Source organism: Heptranchias perlo, chromosome 35, assembly GCF_035084215.1.
Source record: "Heptranchias perlo isolate sHepPer1 chromosome 35, sHepPer1.hap1, whole genome shotgun sequence".
Taxonomy (NCBI): Eukaryota; Metazoa; Chordata; class Chondrichthyes; order Hexanchiformes; family Hexanchidae; genus Heptranchias; species Heptranchias perlo.
Genome location: NC_090359.1, coordinates 16,765,280 through 16,784,459, shown reverse-complemented (window position 1 = coordinate 16,784,459; position 19,180 = coordinate 16,765,280). Strand labels below are relative to the sequence as shown.

At 41.6% G+C, this 19,180-nt stretch overlaps 12 non-coding genes across 12 annotated transcripts; 8 read left to right on the top strand and 4 right to left on the bottom strand.

Moving 5' to 3' along the window:
* The first annotated feature begins 3,297 nt into the window (after positions 1-3,297).
* Positions 3,298-3,369, top strand: trnad-guc (transfer RNA aspartic acid (anticodon GUC)). The gene has a single exon. It is a non-coding gene; the product is annotated as a tRNA-Asp (tRNA).
* Positions 3,370-4,370: 1,001 nt separating this feature from the next.
* trnad-guc (transfer RNA aspartic acid (anticodon GUC)) lies at positions 4,371-4,442 on the bottom strand. The gene has a single exon. It is a non-coding gene; the product is annotated as a tRNA-Asp (tRNA).
* Positions 4,443-5,414: 972 nt separating this feature from the next.
* Positions 5,415-5,486, top strand: trnad-guc (transfer RNA aspartic acid (anticodon GUC)). The gene has a single exon. It is a non-coding gene; the product is annotated as a tRNA-Asp (tRNA).
* Positions 5,487-7,531: 2,045 nt separating this feature from the next.
* On the top strand, positions 7,532-7,603 carry trnad-guc (transfer RNA aspartic acid (anticodon GUC)). The gene has a single exon. It is a non-coding gene; the product is annotated as a tRNA-Asp (tRNA).
* A 2,045-nt stretch (positions 7,604-9,648) lies between these two features.
* trnad-guc (transfer RNA aspartic acid (anticodon GUC)) lies at positions 9,649-9,720 on the top strand. Its single transcript has one exon. It is a non-coding gene; the product is annotated as a tRNA-Asp (tRNA).
* A 1,001-nt stretch (positions 9,721-10,721) lies between these two features.
* trnad-guc (transfer RNA aspartic acid (anticodon GUC)) lies at positions 10,722-10,793 on the bottom strand. Its single transcript has one exon. It is a non-coding gene; the product is annotated as a tRNA-Asp (tRNA).
* Positions 10,794-11,753: 960 nt separating this feature from the next.
* trnad-guc (transfer RNA aspartic acid (anticodon GUC)) lies at positions 11,754-11,825 on the top strand. The gene has a single exon. It is a non-coding gene; the product is annotated as a tRNA-Asp (tRNA).
* A 1,011-nt stretch (positions 11,826-12,836) lies between these two features.
* Positions 12,837-12,908, bottom strand: trnad-guc (transfer RNA aspartic acid (anticodon GUC)). Its single transcript has one exon. It is a non-coding gene; the product is annotated as a tRNA-Asp (tRNA).
* A 972-nt stretch (positions 12,909-13,880) lies between these two features.
* Positions 13,881-13,952, top strand: trnad-guc (transfer RNA aspartic acid (anticodon GUC)). The gene has a single exon. It is a non-coding gene; the product is annotated as a tRNA-Asp (tRNA).
* Positions 13,953-15,989: 2,037 nt separating this feature from the next.
* On the top strand, positions 15,990-16,061 carry trnad-guc (transfer RNA aspartic acid (anticodon GUC)). The gene has a single exon. It is a non-coding gene; the product is annotated as a tRNA-Asp (tRNA).
* A 1,011-nt stretch (positions 16,062-17,072) lies between these two features.
* On the bottom strand, positions 17,073-17,144 carry trnad-guc (transfer RNA aspartic acid (anticodon GUC)). Its single transcript has one exon. It is a non-coding gene; the product is annotated as a tRNA-Asp (tRNA).
* A 972-nt stretch (positions 17,145-18,116) lies between these two features.
* trnad-guc (transfer RNA aspartic acid (anticodon GUC)) lies at positions 18,117-18,188 on the top strand. Its single transcript has one exon. It is a non-coding gene; the product is annotated as a tRNA-Asp (tRNA).
* The last annotated feature ends 992 nt before the right edge of the window (positions 18,189-19,180 follow it).

Sequence of the window (19,180 nt, the reverse complement as noted above, 5' to 3'; positions counted from 1 at the left end):
TGGGAAACTCCGAGTCAGTTTTGCACTGTATATTCCGCATCCAATATTGGAGATAAATGTGAGAAAAAGCTTTTCAAGGCGGCGAAAGTTTAATCTCCCCGTCGGGGAATTGAACCCCGGTCTCTCGCGTAACAGGCAGGAACACTCACCACTATACTAACGAGAAACTGCTGCATTGACTGTGCACTCATCCCAGATGGTTTTAGACATGCTTCACGTATCAGTGCATTTCTTTTAACTATTTATTTGATGACAGTTTGTTTCATTTTCCACGGGCCACTCTTGAAAGAACCATTTACATTTCCATCTCTTTGTTGGACAACGACAACTGACTCTGTCTTTCTTTCGTTCTTTCTTTCTCTCTTCTCGTGGTGAGTTGCCCCACCTTCGTCCGGGGTTTAATACCCCGACTGGGAGGTAGCAGTTTTCAGACGCCAACTTTTAATTTTATGTCTTCGCCGAGCTTCTTCCTAAACAAAAACTACAGAGCAAAAAAACAGGTGATTGTCACTTTCAGAATATTATTGTACGGAGACTATTTGAGGACTGGATGCAGAGCAATTGTGATTTTTACTGACTGGTGGGTTAGGTGACAGATTCGAAATGCATTCATTTCCCCCGCCCAGGTTCAAATCTGACAGACTTCAGATCCCGTCATTCATCAACCTGTTTCATCTCTGCGTTTCAAAATTCAACATGTTTCTTGTAGAATTAATAATTCTTAAGTGAATTAAAATTCCACAGCATTGGGTACCTCGAGTTTTATGCTCATTTTAATTGATCTGCAAGATTTCACGAAATCTACGACAGAAATGGAACAAAAATCAGCCAAATTATCCATATTCTGACTCTCAGTATTTCTGAGTCAATCCATGTGCATGTGTGTCTGTTTCTGTGTGTCTGTCTGTCTGTCTGTGTATGTGCCTCATATTTTCTATATTTTCCTGAGAAGATCTGTCTCTTTCTGTCTCACTCTCTCCCGCGTTACCCACATCATGATCCAACATGAAATGGAAAAGTGGTCGTTAATTCTTCTTTCAACAGTGGTCCGTGGAAAGTTAAACAAACTGTCATCAAATGAATAGTTCAAACAGATTCACTGCAACGTGAAGCATCTGTGGTGAATATACGGCAAATATCTGCTTGAATTCCTCGTCAGTATGTGGTGAGTATCCTCGCCTGTCACGCGGGACACCGGGGTTCAATTCCCCGACGAGGAGGTTAATGCGGCTTTCGAAGCTTCACTTTCATTTATCTGCAATATTGGATGTTGAAAATACAATGAAAAACTGACTCGGCCTTTCCCACTTCCACAAATTGATTTCACAGCGATTTTAAATATCTGCTCTCTGCCTCACGCTTCAGCTCGATGTGAGAACCACAATAATGGGCAAGAAATAAAACGCAGAATCGCGCTGTCACCAGCCCGAAACAGAGAGAGACAGGTCTCGGAACAGGCGCAGACATGAAAGATCTCACACACAGCAATGAAAAGGATGCATGTTTCAGTGAATCTATTTTAACTACTTCTTTGATGACAATTTGATTAACTTTCCACATGCCACTGTTGAAAGAAGACTTACTTTCTATCTCTTTGTTAGTCAAGGTCCAGAGAAAAATTATTTGGGGAGCAGGTTAAAAGTGACAGACAGAAAGAAAGAGAGAGACACTCAGAAACGCATATAACAAGTGAGACAGACATAGTCATATTCACACATACACAAACACACACATTCCGAGCTACATAAACACTCGCACACAGACATATACACACACCAATAACCTGAAAGTAACACAGGACTACTTGACAAACATTGGAAGCAGCATGCTGTAGACAGAGCTAAACGATGCCACAAACAACGGATCAGATCAAAGCTCTGCAGTCCTGCCACACCCATTTGTGAATGATGGTGGATAATTAAACAACTAATGGGAAGAGGCTCTATGAACATCCCCATCCTCAATGATGGTAAAGCCCAGCGTGTGAGTGCAAAGTTTCAGAAACCGTCTTCAGCCAGAAGTGCCGAGTGGATGATCCATCTCGGCCTCCTCCCGAAATCCCCACCATCACAGAAACCAGTCGAACATCGAGGTGAAGAGTGAAGCTGAGAGCAGATTTTAAAACCGCTGGAATATCAGTGAAATTAAATTGGGGAAAGTGGGAAACTCCGAGTCAGTTTTACACTGTATATTCCGCATCCAATATTAGAGATAAATGAGGGAAAAAGCATTAAAAGGCGGCAAAAGTTTAATCTCCCCGTCGGGGAATTGAACCCCGTTCTCCCGCGTGACAGGCGGGGATACTCACCACTATACTAACGAGGAACTGCTGCATTGATTGTGCACTCATCCCAGATGACGTTAGACATGCTTCATGTATCAGTGCATTTCTTTTAACTATTTATTTGATGATAGTTTGTTTCATTTTCCACGGGCCACTCTTGAAAAAACCTTTTACATTTCATTCTCTTTGTTAGACAACGACAACTGACTCTGTCTTTCTTTCGTTCTTTCTTTCTCTCTTATCGTGGTGAGTTGCCCCACCTTCGTCCGGGGTTTAATACCCCGACTGGGAGGTAGCAGTTTTCAGACGCTAACTTTTAATTTTATGTCTTCGCCGAGCTTCTTCCTAAACAAAAACTACAGAGCAAAAAAACAGGTGATTGTCACTTTCAGAATATTATTGTACGGAGACTATTTGAGGACTGGATGCAGAGCAATTGTGATTTTTACTAACTGGTGGGTTAGGTGACAGATTAGAAATTCATTCATTGGTTCAAATCTGACAGACTTCAGATCCCGTCATTCATCAACCTGTTTCATCTCTGCGTTTCAAAATTCAACAAGTTTCTTGTAGAATTAATAATTCTTAAGTGAATTAAAATTCCACAGCATTGAGTACCTCGAGTTTTATGCTCATTTTAATTGATCTGCAAGATTTCACGAAATCTACGACAGAAATGGAACAAAAATCAGCCAAATTATCCATATTCTGACTCTCAGTATTTCTGAGTCAATCCATGTGCATGTGTGTCTGTTTCTGTGTGTCTGTCTGTCTGTCTGTGTATGTGCCTCATATTTTCTATATTTTCCTGAGAAGATCTGTCTCTTTCTGTCTCACTCTCTCCCGCGTTACCCACATCATGATCCAACATGTGATGCAAAAGTGGTCGGTAATTTTTCTTTCAACAGTGGTTCGTGGAAAGTGAAACAAACTGTCATCAAATGAACAGTTCAAACAGATTCACTGAAAAGTGAAGCATCTTTGGTGAATATACGGTAAATGTCTGTACCAATTCCTCGTTAGTATAGTGGTGAGTATCCCCGCCTGTCACGCGGGAGACCGGGGTTCAATTCCCCGACGAGGAGGTTATTGCTGCTTTCGAAGCTTCACTTTCATTTATCTGAAATATTGGATGTTGAAAATACAATGAAAAACTGACTCGGCCTTTCCCACTTCTGCAATTTGATTTCACAGCGATTTTAAATATCTGCTCTCTGCCTCACGCTTCAGCTCGATGTGAGAACCACAATGATGGGCAAGAAATAAAACGCAGAATCGCGCTGTCACCAGCCCGAAACAGAGAGAGACAGGTCTCGGAACAGGCGCAGACATGAAAGATCTCACATACAGCAATGAAAAGGATGCACGTTTCAGTGAATCTATTTTAACGACTTCTTTGATGACAATTTGTTTAACTTTCCACATGCCACTGTTGAAAGAAGACTTACTTTCTATCTCTTTATTAGTCAAGGTCCAGAGAAAAATTATTTGGGGAGCAGGGAAAAAGTGACAGATAGAAAGAAAGAGAGAGACACTCAGAAACGCATATAACAAGTGAGACAGACATAGTCATATTCACACATACACAAACACACACATTCCTAGCTACATAAACACACCAATAACCTGAAAGTAACACAGGACTACTTGACAAACAGTGGAAGCAGCATGCTGTTGAGAGAGCTTAGCGATCCCACAAACAACGGATCAGATCAAAGCTCTGCAGTCCTGCCACACCCATTTGTGAATGATGGTGGATAATTAAACAACTAACGGGAAGAGGCTCTATGAACATCCCCATCCTCAATGATGGTAAAGCCCAGCACGTGAGTGCAAAGTTTTAGAAACCGTCTTCAGCCAGAAGTGCCGAGTGGATGATCCATCTCGGCCTCCTCCCGAAATCCCCACCATCACAGAAGCCAGTCGAACATCGAGGTGAAGAGTGACGCTGAGAGCAGATTTTAAAACCGCTGGAAAATCAGTGAAATTAAATTGGGGAAAGTGGGAAACTCCGAGTCAGTTTTTCACTGTATATTCCGCATCCAATATTGGAGATAAAAGCTTTTGAAGGCGGCGAAAATTTAATCTCCTCGTCGGGGAATTGAACCCCGGTCTCCCGCGTGACAGGCGGGGATACTCACCACTATACTAACGAGGAGCTGCTACATTGACCGTGCACTCATCCCAGATGGCGTTAGACATGCTTCATGTATCAGTGCATTTCTTTTAACTATTTATTTGATGATAGTTTGTTTCATTTTCCACGGGCCACTCTTGAAAGAACCTTTTACATTTCCTTCTCTTTGTTAGACAACGACAACTGACTCTGTCTTTCTTTCGTTCTTTCTTTCTCTCTTATCGTGGTGAGTTGCCCCGCCTTAGTCCGGGGTTTCATTCCCCGACGGGGAGGAAGCATTTATCAGACGCCAACTTTTAATTTTATGTCTTCGCCGAGCTTCTTCCTGAACAAAAACTGCAGAGCAACAAAACAGGTGATTGTCACTTTCAGAATATTATTGTACGGAGACTATTTGAGGACTGGATGCAGAGCAATTGTGATTTTTACTAACTGGTGATTAAGGTGACAGATTAGAAATTCATTCATTGGTTCAAATCTGACAGACTTCAGATCCCGTCATTCATCAACCTGTTTCATCTCTGCGTTTCAAAATTCAACAAGTTTCTTGTAGAATTAATAATTCTTAAGTGAATTAAAAATCCACAGCATTGAGTACCTCGAGTTTTATGCTCATTTTAATTGATCTGCAAGATTTCCCGAAATCTACGACAGAAATAGAACAAAAATCAGCCAAATTATCCATATTCTGACTCTCAGTATTTCTGAGTCAATCCATGTGCATGTGTGTCTGTTTCTGCGTGTCTGTCTGTCTGTCTGTGTATGTGCCTCATATTTTCTATATTTTCCTGAGAAGATCTGTCTCTTTCTGTCTCACTCTCTCCCGCGTTACCCACATCATGATCCAACATGTGATGCAAAAGTGGTCGGTAATTTTTCTTTCAACAGTGGTTCGTGGAAAGTGAAACAAACTGTCATCAAATGAACAGTTCAAACAGATTCACTGAAAAGTGAAGCATCTTTGGTGAATATACGGTAAATGTCTGTACCAATTCCTCGTTAGTATAGTGGTGAGTATCCCCGCCTGTCACGCGGGAGACCGGGGTTCAATTCCCCGACGAGGAGGTTATTGCTGCTTTCGAAGCTTCACTTTCATTTATCTGAAATATTGGATGTTGAAAATACAATGAAAAACTGACTCGGCCTTTCCCACTTCTGCAATTTGATTTCACAGCGATTTTAAATATCTGCTCTCTGCCTCACGCTTCAGCTCGATGTGAGAACCACAATGATGGGCAAGAAATAAAACGCAGAATCGCGCTGTCACCAGCCCGAAACAGAGAGAGACAGGTCTCGGAACAGGCGCAGACATGAAAGATCTTACATACAGCAATGAAAAGGATGCACGTTTCAGTGAATCTATTTTAACGACTTCTTTAATGACAATTTGTTTAACTTTCCACATGCCACTGTTGAAAGAAGACTTACTTTCTATCTCTTTATTAGTCAAGGTCCAGAGAAAAATTATTTGGGGAGCAGGGAAAAAGTGACAGATAGAAAGAAAGAGAGAGACACTCAGAAACGCATATAACAAGTGAGACAGACATAGTCATATTCACACATACACAAACACACACATTCCTAGCTACATAAACACACCAATAACCTGAAAGTAACACAGGACTACTTGACAAACAGTGGAAGCAGCATGCTGTTGAGAGAGCTTAGCGATCCCACAAACAACGGATCAGATCAAAGCTCTGCAGTCCTGCCACACCCATTTGTGAATGATGGTGGATAATTAAACAACTAACGGGAAGAGGCTCTATGAACATCCCCATCCTCAATGATGGTAAAGCCCAGCACGTGAGTGCAAAGTTTTAGAAACCGTCTTCAGCCAGAAGTGCCGAGTGGATGATCCATCTCGGCCTCCTCCCGAAATCCCCACCATCACAGAAGCCAGTCGAACATCGAGGTGAAGAGTGACGCTGAGAGCAGATTTTAAAACCGCTGGAAAATCAGTGAAATTAAATTGGGGAAAGTGGGAAACTCCGAGTCAGTTTTTCACTGTATATTCCGCATCCAATATTGGAGATAAAAGCTTTTGAAGGCGGCGAAAATTTAATCTCCTCGTCGGGGAATTGAACTCCGGTCTCCCGCGTGACAGGCGGGGATACAAACCACTATACTAACGAGGAGCTGCTACATTGACCGTGCACTCATCCCAGATGGCGTTAGACATGCTTCATGTATCAGTGCATTTCTTTTAACTATTTATTTGATGATAGTTTGTTTCATTTTCCACGGGCCACTCTTGAAAGAACCTTTTACATTTCCTTCTCTTTGTTAGACAACGACAACTGACTCTGTCTTTCTTTCGTTCTTTCTTTCTCTCTTATCGTGGTGAGTTGCCCCGCCTGAGTCAGGGGTTTCATTCCCCGACGGGGAGGAAGCATTTATCAGACGCCAACTTTTAATTTTATGTCTTCGCCGAGCTTCTTCCTGAACAAAAACTGCAGAGCAACAAAACAGGTGATTGTCACTTTCAGAATATTATTGTACGGAGACTATTTGAGGACTGGATGCAGAGCAATTGTGATTTTTACTAACTGGTGATTAAGGTGACAGATTAGAAATTCATTCATTGGTTCAAATCTGACAGACTTCAGATCCCGTCATTCATCAACCTGTTTCATCTCTGCGTTTCAAAATTCAACAAGTTTCTTGTAGAATTAATAATTCTTAAGTGAATTAAAAATCCACAGCATTGAGTACCTCGAGTTTTATGCTCATTTTAATTGATCTGCAAGATTTCCCGAAATCTACGACAGAAATAGAACAAAAATCAGCCAAATTATCCATATTCTGACTCTCAGTATTTCTGAGTCAATCCATGTGCATGTGTGTCTGTTTCTGCGTGTCTGTCTGTCTGTCTGTGTATGTGCCTCATATTTTCTATATTTTCCTGAGAAGATCTGTCTCTTTCTGTCTCACTCTCTCCCGCGTTACCCACATCATGATCCAACATGTGATGCAAAAGTGGTCGGTAATTTTTCTTTCAACAGTGGTTCGTGGAAAGTGAAACAAACTGTCATCAAATGAACAGTTCAAACAGATTCACTGAAAAGTGAAGCATCTTTGGTGAATATACGGTAAATGTCTGTACCAATTCCTCGTTAGTATAGTGGTGAGTATCCCCGCCTGTCACGCGGGAGACCGGGGTTCAATTCCCCGACGAGGAGGTTATTGCTGCTTTCGAAGCTTCACTTTCATTTATCTGAAATATTGGATGTTGAAAATACAATGAAAAACTGACTCGGCCTTTCCCACTTCTGCAATTTGATTTCACAGCGATTTTAAATATCTGCTCTCTGCCTCACGCTTCAGCTCGATGTGAGAACCACAATGATGGGCAAGAAATAAAACGCAGAATCGCGCTGTCACCAGCCCGAAACAGAGAGAGACAGGTCTCGGAACAGGCGCAGACATGAAAGATCTTACATACAGCAATGAAAAGGATGCACGTTTCAGTGAATCTATTTTAACGACTTCTTTGATGACAATTTGTTTAACTTTCCACATGCCACTGTTGAAAGAAGACTTACTTTCTATCTCTTTATTAGTCAAGGTCCAGAGAAAAATTATTTGGGGAGCAGGGAAAAAGTGACAGATAGAAAGAAAGAGAGAGACACTCAGAAACGCATATAACAAGTGAGACAGACATAGTCATATTCACACATACACAAACACACACATTCCTAGCTACATAAACACACCAATAACCTGAAAGTAACACAGGACTACTTGACAAACAGTGGAAGCAGCATGCTGTTGAGAGAGCTTAGCGATCCCACAAACAACGGATCAGATCAAAGCTCTGCAGTCCTGCCACACCCATTTGTGAATGATGGTGGATAATTAAACAACTAACGGGAAGAGGCTCTATGAACATCCCCATCCTCAATGATGGTAAAGCCCAGCACGTGAGTGCAAAGTTTTAGAAACCGTCTTCAGCCAGAAGTGCCGAGTGGATGATCCATCTCGGCCTCCTCCCGAAATCCCCACCATCACAGAAGCCAGTCGAACATCGAGGTGAAGAGTGACGCTGAGAGCAGATTTTAAAACCGCTGGAAAATCAGTGAAATTAAATTGGGGAAAGTGGGAAACTCCGAGTCAGTTTTTCACTGTATATTCCGCATCCAATATTGGAGATAAAAGCTTTTGAAGGCGGCGAAAATTTAATCTCCTCGTCGGGGAATTGAACTCCGGTCTCCCGCGTGACAGGCGGGGATACAAACCACTATACTAACGAGGAGCTGCTACATTGACCGTGCACTCATCCCAGATGGCGTTAGACATGCTTCATGTATCAGTGCATTTCTTTTAACTATTTATTTGATGATAGTTTGTTTCATTTTCCACGGGCCACTCTTGAAAGAACCTTTTACATTTCCTTCTCTTTGTTAGACAACGACAACTGACTCTGTCTTTCTTTCGTTCTTTCTTTCTCTCTTATCGTGGTGAGTTGCCCCGCCTGAGTCAGGGGTTTAATTCCCCGACGGGGAGGAAGCATTTATCAGACGCCAACTTTTAATTTTATGTCTTCGCCGAGCTTCTTCCTGAACAAAAACTGCAGAGCAACAAAACAGGTGATTGTCACTTTCAGAATATTATTGTACGGAGACTATTTGAGGACTGGATGCAGAGCAATTGTGATTTTTACTAACTGGTGATTAAGGTGACAGATTAGAAATTCATTCATTGGTTCAAATCTGACAGACTTCAGATCCCGTCATTCATCAACCTGTTTCATCTCTGCGTTTCAAAATTCAACAAGTTTCTTGTAGAATTAATAATTCTTAAGTGAATTAAAATTCCACAGCATTGAGTACCTCGAGTTTTATGCTCATTTTAATTGATCTGCAAGATTTCACGAAATCTACGACAGAAATAGAACAAAAATCAGCCAAATTATCCATATTCTGACTCTCAGTATTTCTGAGTCAATCCATGTGCATGTGTGTCTGTTTCTGTGTGTCTGTCTGTCTGTCTGTGTATGTGCCTCATATTTTCTATATTTTCCTGAGAAGATCTGTCTCTTTCTGTCTCACTCTCTCCCGCGTTACCCACATCATGATCCAACATGTGATGCAAAAGTGGTCGGTAATTTTTCTTTCAACAGTGGTTCGTGGAAAGTGAAACAAACTGTCATCAAATGAACAGTTCAAACAGATTCACTGAAAAGTGAAGCATCTTTGGTGAATATACGGTAAATGTCTGTACCAATTCCTCGTTAGTATAGTGGTGAGTATCCCCGCCTGTCACGCGGGAGACCGGGGTTCAATTCCCCGACGAGGAGGTTATTGCTGCTTTCGAAGCTTCACTTTCATTTATCTGAAATATTGGATGTTGAAAATACAATGAAAAACTGACTCGGCCTTTCCCACTTCTGCAATTTGATTTCACAGCGATTTTAAATATCTGCTCTCTGCCTCACACTTCAGCTCGATGTGAGAACCACAATGATGGGCAAGAAATAAAACGCAGAATCGCGCTGTCACCAGCCCGAAACAGAGAGAGACAGGTCTCGGAACAGGCGCAGACATGAAAGATCTTACATACAGCAATGAAAAGGATGCACGTTTCAGTGAATCTATTTTAACGACTTCTTTGATGACAATTTGTTTAACTTTCCACATGCCACTGTTGAAAGAAGACTTACTTTCTATCTCTTTATTAGTCAAGGTCCAGAGAAAAATTATTTGGGGAGCAGGGAAAAAGTGACAGATAGAAAGAAAGAGAGAGACACTCAGAAACGCATATAACAAGTGAGACAGACATAGTCATATTCACACATACACAAACACACACATTCCTAGCTACATAAACACACCAATAACCTGAAAGTAACACAGGACTACTTGACAAACAGTGGAAGCAGCATGCTGTGGATAGAGCTTAGCGATCCCACAAACAACGGATCAGATCAAAGTTCTGCAGTCCTGCCACACCCATTTGTGAATGATGGTGGATAATTAAACAACTAACGGGAAGAGGCTCTATGAACATCCCCATCCTCAATGATGGTAAAGCCCAGCACGTGAGTGCAAAGTTTTAGAAACCGTCTTCAGCCAGAAGTGCCGAGTGGATGATCCATCTCGGCCTCCTCCCGAAATCCCCACCATCACAGAAGCCAGTCGAACATCGAGGTGAAGAGTGACGCTGAGAGCAGATTTTAAAACCGCTGGAAAATCAGTGAAATTAAATTGGGGAAAGTGGGAAACTCCGAGTCAGTTTTTCACTGTATATTCCGCATCCAATATTGGAGATAAAAGCTTTTGAAGGCGGCGAAAATTTAATCTCCTCGTCGGGGAATTGAACCCCGGTCTCCCGCGTGACAGGCGGGGATACTCACCACTATACTAACGAGGAGCTGCTACATTGACCATGCACTCATCCCAGATGGCGTTAGACATGCTTCATGTATCAGTGCATTTCTTTTAACTATTTATTTGATGATAGTTTGTTTCATTTTCCACGGGCCACTCTTGAAAGAACCTTTTACATTTCCTTCTCTTTGTTAGACAACGACAACTGACTCTGTCTTTCTTTCGTTCTTTCTTTCTCTCTTATCGTGGTGAGTTGCCCCGCCTGAGTCAGGGGTTTAATTCCCCGACGGGGAGGAAGCATTTATCAGACGCCAACTTTTAATTTTATGTCTTCGCCGAGCTTCTTCCTGAACAAAAACTGCAGAGCAACAAAACAGGTGATTGTCACTTTCAGAATATTATTGTACGGAGACTATTTGAGGACTGGATGCAGAGCAATTGTGATTTTTACTAACTGGTGATTAAGGTGACAGATTAGAAATTCATTCATTGGTTCAAATCTGACAGACTTCAGATCCCGTCATTCATCAACCTGTTTCATCTCTGCGTTTCAAAATTCAACAAGTTTCTTGTAGAATTAATAATTCTTAAGTGAATTAAAATTCCACAGCATTGAGTACCTCGAGTTTTATGCTCATTTTAATTGATCTGCAAGATTTCACGAAATCTACGACAGAAATAGAACAAAAATCAGCCAAATTATCCATATTCTGACTCTCAGTATTTCTGAGTCAATCCATGTGCATGTGTGTCTGTGTCTGTCTGTCTGTGTATGTGCCTCATATTTTCTATATTTTCCTGAGAAGATCTGTCTCTTTCTGTCTCACTCTCTCCCGCGTTACCCACATCATGATCCAACATGTGATGCAAAAGTGGTCGGTAATTTTTCTTTCAACAGTGGTTCGTGGAAAGTGAAACAAACTGTCATCAAATGAACAGTTCAAACAGATTCACTGAAAAGTGAAGCATCTTTGGTGAATATACGGTAAATGTCTGTACCAATTCCTCGTTAGTATAGTGGTGAGTATCCCCGCCTGTCACGCGGGAGACCGGGGTTCAATTCCCCGACGAGGAGGTTATTGCTGCTTTCGAAGCTTCACTTTCATTTATCTGAAATATTGGATGTTGAAAATACAATGAAAAACTGACTCGGCCTTTCCCACTTCTGCAATTTGATTTCACAGTGATTTTAAATATCTGCTCTCTGCCTCACGCTTCAGCTCGATGTGAGAACCACAATGATGGGCAAGAAATAAAACGCAGAATCGCGCTGTCACCAGCCCGAAACAGAGAGAGACAGGTCTCGGAACAGGCGCAGACATGAAAGATCTTACATACAGCAATGAAAAGGATGCACGTTTCAGTGAATCTATTTTAACGACTTCTTTGATGACAATTTGTTTAACTTTCCACATGCCACTGTTGAAAGAAGACTTACTTTCTATCTCTTTATTAGTCAAGGTCCAGAGAAAAATTATTTGGGGAGCAGGGAAAAAGTGACAGATAGAAAGAAAGAGAGAGACACTCAGAAACGCATATAACAAGTGAGACAGACATAGTCATATTCACACATACACAAACACACACATTCCTAGCTGCATAAACACACCAATAACCTGAAAGTAACACAGGACTACTTGCCAAACTTTGGAAGCAGCATGCTGTAGACAGAGCTAAACGATCCCACAAACAACGGATCAGATCAAAGCTCTGCAGTCCTGCCACACCCATTTGTGAATGATGGTGGATAATTAAACAACTAATGGGAAGAGGCTCTATGAACATCCCCATCCTCAATGATGGTAAAGCCCAGCGTGTGAGTGCAAAGTTTTAGAAACCGTCTTCAGCCAGAAGTGCCGAGTGGATGATCCATCTCGGCCTCCTCCCGAAATCCCCACCATCACAGAAACCAGTCGAACATCGAGGTGAAGAGTGAAGCTGAGAGCAGATTTTAAAACCGCTGGAATATCAGTGAAATTAAATTGGGGAAAGTGGGAAACTCCGAGTCAGTTTTACACTGTATATTCCGCATCCAATATTAGAGATAAATGAGGGAAAAAGCATTAAAAGGCGGCAAAAATTTAATCTCCTCGTCGGGGAATTGAACCCCGGTCTCCCGCGTGACAGGCGGGGATACTCACCACTATACTAACGAGGAGCTGCTACATTGACCGTGCACTCATCCCAGATGACGTTAGACATGCTTCATGTATCAGTGCATTTCTTTTAACTATTTATTTGATGATAGTTTGTTTCATTTTCCACGGGCCACTCTTGAAAAAACCTTTTACATTTCATTCTCTTTGTTAGACAACGACAACTGACTCTGTCTTTCTTTCGTTCTTTCTTTCTCTCTTATCCTGGTGAGTTGCCCCACCTTCGTCCGGGGTTTAATACCCCGACTGGGAGGTAGCAGTTTTCAGACGCTAACTTTTAATTTTATGTCTTCGCCGAGTTTCTTCCTAAACAAAAACTACAGAGCAAAAAAACAGGTGATTGTCACTTTCAGAATATTATTGTACGGAGACTATTTGAGGACTGGATGCAGAGCAATTGTGATTTTTACTAACTGGTGATTAAGGTGACAGATTAGAAATTCATTCATTGGTTCAAATCTGACAGACTTCAGATCCCGTCATTCATCAACCTGTTTCATCTCTGCGTTTCAAAATTCAACAAGTTTCTTGTAGAATTAATAATTCTTAAGTGAATTAAAATTCCACAGCATTGAGTACCTCGAGTTTTATGCTCATTTTAATTGATCTGCAAGATTTCACGAAATCTACGACAGAAATAGAACAAAAATCAGCCAAATTATCCATATTCTGACTCTCAGTATTTCTGAGTCAATCCATGTGCATGTGTGTCTGTTTCTGTGTGTCTGTCTGTCTGTCTGTGTATGTGCCTCATATTTTCTATATTTTCCTGAGAAGATCTGTCTCTTTCTGTCTCACTCTCTCCCGCGTTACCCACATCATGATCCAACATGTGATGCAAAAGTGGTCGGTAATTTTTCTTTCAACAGTGGTTCGTGGAAAGTGAAACAAACTGTCATCAAATGAACAGTTCAAACAGATTCACTGAAAAGTGAAGCATCTTTGGTGAATATACGGTAAATGTCTGTACCAATTCCTCGTTAGTATAGTGGTGAGTATCCCCGCCTGTCACGCGGGAGACCGGGGTTCAATTCCCCGACGAGGAGGTTATTGCTGCTTTCGAAGCTTCACTTTCATTTATCTGAAATATTGGATGTTGAAAATACAATGAAAAACTGACTCGGCCTTTCCCACTTCTGCAATTTGATTTCACAGCGATTTTAAATATCTGCTCTCTGCCTCACGCTTCAGCTCGATGTGAGAACCACAATGATGGGCAAGAAATAAAACGCAGAATCGCGCTGTCACCAGCCCGAAACAGAGAGAGACAGGTCTCGGAACAGGCGCAGACATGAAAGATCTTACATACAGCAATGAAAAGGATGCACGTTTCAGTGAATCTATTTTAACGACTTCTTTGATGACAATTTGTTTAACTTTCCACATGCCACTGTTGAAAGAAGACTTACTTTCTATCTCTTTATTAGTCAAGGTCCAGAGAAAAATTATTTGGGGAGCAGGGAAAAAGTGACAGATAGAAAGAAAGAGAGAGACACTCAGAAACGCATATAACAAGTGAGACAGACATTGTCATATTCACACATACACAAACACACACATTCCTAGCTACATAAACACACCAATAACCTGAAAGTAACACAGGACTACTTGACAAACAGTGGAAGCAGCATGCTGTGGATAGAGCTTAGCGATCCCACAAACAACGGATCAGATCAAAGTTCTGCAGTCCTGCCACACCCATTTGTGAATGATGGTGGATAATTAAACAACTAACGGGAAGAGGCTCTATGAACATCCCCATCCTCAATGATGGTAAAGCCCAGCACGTGAGTGCAAAGTTTTAGAAACCGTCTTCAGCCAGAAGTGCCGAGTGGATGATCCATCTCGGCCTCCTCCCGAAATCCCCACCATCACAGAAGCCAGTCGAACATCGAGGTGAAGAGTGACGCTGAGAGCAGATTTTAAAACCGCTGGAAAATCAGTGAAATTAAATTGGGGAAAGTGGGAAACTCCGAGTCAGTTTTTCACTGTATATTCCGCATCCAATATTGGAGATAAAAGCTTTTGAAGGCGGCGAAAATTTAATCTCCTCGTCGGGGAATTGAACCCCGGTCTCCCGCGTGACAGGCGGGGATACTCACCACTATACTAAAGAGGAGCTGCTACATTGACCGTGCACTCATCCCAGATGGCGTTAGACATGCTTCATGTATCAGTGCATTTCTTTTAACTATTTATTTGATGATAGTTTGTTTCATTTTCCACGGGCCACTCTTGAAAGAACCTTTTACATTTCCTTCTCTTTGTTAGACAACGACAACTGACTCTGTCTTTCTTTCGTTCTTTCTTTCTCTCTTATCGTGGTGAGTTGCCCCGCCTGAGTCAGGGGTTTAATTCCCCGACGGGGAGGAAGCATTTATCAGACGCCAACTTTTAATTTTATGTCTTCGCCGAGCTTCTTCCTGAACAAAAACTGCAGAGCAACAAAACAGGTGATTGTCACTTTCAGAATATTATTGTACGGAGACTATTTGAGGACTGGATGCAGAGCAATTGTGATTTTTACTAACTGGTGATTAAGGTGACAGATTAGAAATTCATTCATTGGTTCAAATCTGACAGACTTCAGATCCCGTCATTCATCAACCTGTTTCATCTCTGCGTTTCAAAATTCAACAAGTTTCTTGTAGAATTAATAATTCTTAAGTGAATTAAAATTCCACAGCATTGAGTACCTCGAGTTTTATGCTCATTTTAATTGATCTGCAAGATTTCACGAAATCTACGACAGAAATAGAACAAAAATCAGCCAAATTATCCATATTCTGACTCTCAGTATTTCTGAGTCAATCCATGTGCATGTGTGTCTGTTTCTGTGTGTCTGTCTGTGTATGTGCCTCATATTTTCTATATTTTCCTGAGAAGATCTGTCTCTTTCTGTCTCACTCTCTCCCGCGTTACCCACATCATGATCCAACATGTGATGCAAAAGTGGTCGGTAATTTTTCTTTCAACAGTGGTTCGTGGAAAGTGAAACAAACTGTCATCAAATGAACAGTTCAAACAGATTCACTGAAAAGTGAAGCATCTTTGGTGAATATACGGTAAATGTCTGTACCAATTCCTCGTTAGTATAGTGGTGAGTATCCCCGCCTGTCACGCGGGAGACCGGGGTTCAATTCCCCGACGAGGAGGTTATTGCTGCTTTCGAAGCTTCACTTTCATTTATCTGAAATATTGGATGTTGAAAATACAATGAAAAACTGACTCGGCCTTTCCCACTTCTGCAATTTGATTTCACAGTGATTTTAAATATCTGCTCTCTGCCTCACGCTTCAGCTCGATGTGAGAACCACAATGATGGGCAAGAAATAAAACGCAGAATCGCGCTGTCACCAGCCCGAAACAGAGAGAGACAGGTCTCGGAACAGGCGCAGACATGAAAGATCTTACATACAGCAATGAAAAGGATGCACGTTTCAGTGAATCTATTTTAACGACTTCTTTGATGACAATTTGTTTAACTTTCCACATGCCACTGTTGAAAGAAGACTTACTTTCTATCTCTTTATTAGTCAAGGTCCAGAGAAAAATTATTTGGGGAGCAGGGAAAAAGTGACAGATAGAAAGAAAGAGAGAGACACTCAGAAACGCATATAACAAGTGAGACAGACATAGTCATATTCACACATACACAAACACACACATTCCTAGCTGCATAAACACACCAATAACCTGAAAGTAACACAGGACTACTTGCCAAACTTTGGAAGCAGCATGCTGTAGACAGAGCTAAACGATCCCACAAACAACGGATCAGATCAAAGCTCTGCAGTCCTGCCACACCCATTTGTGAATGATGGTGGATAATTAAACAACTAATGGGAAGAGGCTCTATGAACATCCCCATCCTCAATGATGGTAAAGCCCAGCGTGTGAGTGCAAAGTTTTAGAAACCGTCTTCAGCCAGAAGTGCCGAGTGGATGATCCATCTCGGCCTCCTCCCGAAATCCCCACCATCACAGAAACCAGTCGAACATCGAGGTGAAGAGTGAAGCTGAGAGCAGATTTTAAAACCGCTGGAATATCAGTGAAATTAAATTGGGGAAAGTGGGAAACTCCGAGTCAGTTTTACACTGTATATTCCGCATCCAATATTAGAGATAAATGAGGGAAAAAGCATTAAAAGGCGGCAAAAATTTAATCTCCTCGTCGGGGAATTGAACCCCGGTCTCCCGCGTGACAGGCGGGGATACTCACCACTATACTAACGAGGAGCTGCTACATTGACCGTGCACTCATCCCAGATGACGTTAGACATGCTTCATGTATCAGTGCATTTCTTTTAACTATTTATTTGATGATAGTTTGTTTCATTTTCCACGGGCCACTCTTGAAAAAACCTTTTACATTTCATTCTCTTTGTTAGACAACGACAACTGACTCTGTCTTTCTTTCGTTCTTTCTTTCTCTCTTATCCTGGTGAGTTGCCCCACCTTCGTCCGGGGTTTAATACCCCGACTGGGAGGTAGCAGTTTTCAGACGCTAACTTTTAATTTTATGTCTTCGCCGAGTTTCTTCCTAAACAAAAACTACAGAGCAAAAAAACAGGTGATTGTCACTTTCAGAATATTATTGTACGGAGACTATTTGAGGACTGGATGCAGAGCAATTGTGATTTTTACTAACTGGTGATTAAGGTGACAGATTAGAAATTCATTCATTGGTTCAAATCTGACAGACTTCAGATCCCGTCATTCATCAACCTGTTTCATCTCTGCGTTTCAAAATTCAACAAGTTTCTTGTAGAATTAATAATTCTTAAGTGAATTAAAATTCCACAGCATTGAGTACCTCGAGTTTTATGCTCATTTTAATTGATCTGCAAGATTTCACGAAATCTACGACAGAAATAGAACAAAAATCAGCCAAATTATCCATATTCTGACTCTCAGTATTTCTGAGTCAATCCATGTGCATGTGTGTCTGTTTCTGTGTGTCTGTCTGTCTGTCTGTGTATGTGCCTCATATTTTCTATATTTTCCTGAGAAGATCTGTCTCTTTCTGTCTCACTCTCTCCCGCGTTACCCACATCATGATCCAACATGTGATGCAAAAGTGGTCGGTAATTTTTCTTTCAACAGTGGTTCGTGGAAAGTGAAACAAACTGTCATCAAATGAACAGTTCAAACAGATTCACTGAAAAGTGAAGCATCTTTGGTGAATATACGGTAAATGTCTGTACCAATTCCTCGTTAGTATAGTGGTGAGTATCCCCGCCTGTCACGCGGGAGACCGGGGTTCAATTCCCCGACGAGGAGGTTATTGCTGCTTTCGAAGCTTCACTTTCATTTATCTGAAATATTGGATGTTGAAAATACAATGAAAAACTGACTCGGCCTTTCCCACTTCTGCAATTTGATTTCACAGCGATTTTAAATATCTGCTCTCTGCCTCACGCTTCAGCTCGATGTGAGAACCACAATGATGGGCAAGAAATAAAACGCAGAATCGCGCTGTCACCAGCCCGAAACAGAGAGAGACAGGTCTCGGAACAGGCGCAGACATGAAAGATCTTACATACAGCAATGAAAAGGATGCACGTTTCAGTGAATCTATTTTAACGACTTCTTTGATGACAATTTGTTTAACTTTCCACATGCCACTGTTGAAAGAAGACTTACTTTCTATCTCTTTATTAGTCAAGGTCCAGAGAAAAATTATTTGGGGAGCAGGGAAAAAGTGACAGATAGAAAGAAAGAGAGAGACACTCAGAAACGCATATAACAAGTGAGACAGACATTGTCATATTCACACATACACAAACACACACATTCCTAGCTACATAAACACACCAATAACCTGAAAGTAACACAGGACTACTTGACAAACAGTGGAAGCAGCATGCTGTGGATAGAGCTTAGCGATCCCACAAACAACGGATCAGATCAAAGTTCTGCAGTCCTGCCACACCCATTTGTGAATGATGGTGGATAATTAAACAACTAACGGGAAGAGGCTCTATGAACATCCCCATCCTCAATGATGGTAAAGCCCAGCACGTGAGTGCAAAGTTTTAGAAACCGTCTTCAGCCAGAAGTGCCGAGTGGATGATCCATCTCGGCCTCCTCCCGAAATCCCCACCATCACAGAAGCCAGTCGAACATCGAGGTGAAGAGTGACGCTGAGAGCAGATTTTAAAACCGCTGGAAAATCAGTGAAATTAAATTGGGGAAAGTGGGAAACTCCGAGTCAGTTTTTCACTGTATATTCCGCATCCAATATTGGAGATAAAAGCTTTTGAAGGCGGCGA